The sequence below is a fragment of the Triticum dicoccoides genome, chromosome 2B, assembly GCF_002162155.2.
Source record: "Triticum dicoccoides isolate Atlit2015 ecotype Zavitan chromosome 2B, WEW_v2.0, whole genome shotgun sequence".
Taxonomy (NCBI): domain Eukaryota; kingdom Viridiplantae; phylum Streptophyta; class Magnoliopsida; order Poales; family Poaceae; genus Triticum; species Triticum dicoccoides.
In genome coordinates this window covers 677187360-677190560 of record NC_041383.1, presented here as the reverse complement: position 1 = coordinate 677190560, position 3201 = coordinate 677187360, and positions in this window count along the sequence as shown.

Below are 3201 nucleotides of genomic sequence, written 5' to 3'. Positions count from 1 at the left end.
AACAAAATGTCCAAAGAATTTTTTTGGGAGGTGCTTAATTAGAAAGTATAGTCTTTGGCCCCCTCAGAATGTGTGTACTTTCCTTTCACCCCTCGAGCATTCTTTGTCTAGCTCCGCCACTGCACCATACATACATGGACAAGAATTGGATAATGTTGGACTACCATATTTAAACCTATAAGGACCTTATTGGGCCATTCGTGGTCGTCAGATCGGGGTAAAAATCCCGCCTCGGCTCTCCTCATCCGTTAGATATTCACTGCGTGTTTCACCTTGCTGTTTCTTTCACGCGTGTATGACGAGTGGGCCGCTTCGTCGATGGGGTCGCGATGTGTTGGCTCGGTGCGGGGTGAAACAGTGCGATTGGTCATTCATCCCGAAAAGCCCATTGGTCGCCCAAACCCCACAGCCGCACGCCCCCACCTCCTTCCTCCCTCACTCATTTCAGCCGCACGAACCCTAGCCGCCGCCCACCCGCATCCGTCCTCCATCCCTGGTACGAGCTCTTCCTCCTCTGTCTATGTCTGCCCCGAGCTCTTCCTCTTCCGTCCTCACATGCTCCACTCCGAGCCCCACCTCTTCCACCCCACACGGACTTCGCCTCATCCGTTTGCGCACCAATTCAAAGGGCAGGTCCAGAGAGCCGTGGCAAGTCCTCGGGAGAGGATAGGAAGGCAAAGGCGGAGCAGAGGAAATCAAGAAGGTGAGGGGGTGATGGAGGGTCCATCGGACGATGATGCGTGGCGGCGGCGGCTCAAGGAGGAGTACCGCGCCCTCATTGCCTACACCTCGGTGAACAAGGCCAAGGACAACCATTGGTTCCACATCTCTGCCGCCAACCCATAGGGCACCCGCTGGTACGTCCACAACCTCTGCCGCTATGAGTTCCCCCCTCCAGTTCGACATCCCCGTCGCTCTGCGCATGAGATTGAGCTCCGCACGCTCGATGTCAAGTCCCACAAGGTTTGCATCATGTTTTCTTTTCCGTACTGTCTACATGGGTGGATTCCTGATTGTAGATTGTGATTCTTGTTGTGGATGTGATATGGATGAAGATGTACCACGAAGGGAAGATCTGCCTCACCGTGCACTTCAGGCGCGCGCACACTAGCGATGGTACAAGATCGGCTTCCTGGTGGAATCAGGTGCATGTCGTCCATGGTGGCATGTCGTGGGTGTTGGCGGGCGGCTGCAGGCGGCTACAACAGGTCAATTTATCTGACTACTGAAAATGAGCTTTAGAATATCTGTAGAACTTATCCACTTCCAGCCAAATATCAATTATGATAAATCCACCGTGTACCATGATCATTTGAACAGTCTTGCTTAAGTTTATGTTAGCTCTGTATGCTAATTTGAGGAGATTGTTAACTTTAAGGTCGCGAGCATTTATAAAATGATAATTCTATCAATTTTTGGGATTTTGCGATTCCTATGGAATCAAGAGGTCATCTATTGGCCTATCCCTATTTGTAATTTCAAATAGTTATTTTTTGGTGCGCTTCTATTTTAGAAATGAATCAGTAGCTATTTATGATTGATGTTTCAAACAAAACTAGAATTGGTAAACAACTATCTATGAAGCATATATGGAGGTGGGGGTCTGGTTTGGTTTTTTGCCATGTGCCTATTTGCTTAAGAAAATACTTGACTTGGGAGCAGATTCCAAACGGAGCTGCATTTTCATGCGTTGGGGGGTAGAAGTAGAATAAATAGCCAATCTTGATCTTATGGAGTGATGATTTACATTCTTTGTGTGATGAGATAAAACACAACCTAGGTGTTATTTAGCTTGCTGCCGTAGGTCAGAGGAACAAAACGTGGGTCATTGAGTTCACTGCTTAAGATTGTTGTTCTCATTCGTAGACGAAGAGTTAATGTTTTCAGGTTTTGGTGCCTTGACCAACGAAATTGGGGAAGCTACCGATCCTTTTAAAACGCACAAATGCATTATTCATTTAGTTCAGATTTTCATATTTACAATCATATACGATAGCCTTTTATTTTAGCTATAAAACTCCTTTTATGTACAAGCTTATTTGATCGCTGGAAAGATAAATGATGTTTGCTCATCTCTATATCATGACAGTCCTTGTTAAGATGCAACAATGCCTTGTGTCTGTAGGTTGCATGGTTTCTGTATAGGGGTGCATATCAGGATGAGCTTCCCCAGTCCTTCTTTCCCCTCCGCTCATGATCTCTTTCTCTCTCTCCCCTACCCATCTATGCAAGAATTGTGTAGCCCAAATGCCTCTATATGTTGTATGTATTCTTAGATGTACTTTGATCTATTGTGGATCTTGTGGTCACAGAACTTTCTGAATCCGACGCTGTCAATCAGGCCGCAGAGAGGAGGTGAGGTGGAGATGAGATGGGGACAGGCGATCCTGCAGCGATGTTGTTTCTTTGTTCTCCTGGTCAAGGTTTGCTCTTTCCTACTTACTTTCGTGGTGGTTCAGTTTTTCATCTCTACATTGGGATTACACAAAACTATTGATGTTTTAGTTACGTAATTTGTGGGACATTGGGACTGTCTTTAAGGAAAAGCAAGTAACTAATCAAGAAAGAAGCTTGCTCGTTCCATGTTGGTTAGCCGTGATAAATCTGATTCCTAGAGTAGCAGATGATTCGTGTCAGGTTTCTTTTAGAGATCGAATATATGTAGGTTTCTACTTGGTAAATGTGTGTGAGAACAATGGCCCAGAGGATGTGAATTGCACTCGAATATATGTAGGTTTCGTGCCAAACTAGCCACTACTGTATTTCAGGTGCCTCTTCTGTAACTTAATATATTTTGCGGGCTCTTCTCATTTCCCGGTGAAATTTTTAGTCTGTACAATTGAATCGTTGGAAGTTGTTTTCTTCTATCCATAGAGGTTTTATTATACAAACTATTAGTTGCCTGGCATGCTTTTTGAAATGAAGTGTTCCTAGGATTGCCTTTTTACATATGGTTATGCTCCATATGGCTACCTATGTACATATGCGAAGGTTCTGTTTGGGCTACTCAAATCGCATGGAGCTGTTAAATTTCCAATTTGTTGCCTTGCCATTGTGTGCCATCGCAATGTTTACTCCAGAAAAATGGAATGAGCAGGCTTATTTCTTGATTAGTTACTTGCTTTGCCGTAAAGACATTCCCCACCTATGTCCCATGTTTTCTTTTTGTATGAATCTCGTATTCCCTGGAATATGAGAATA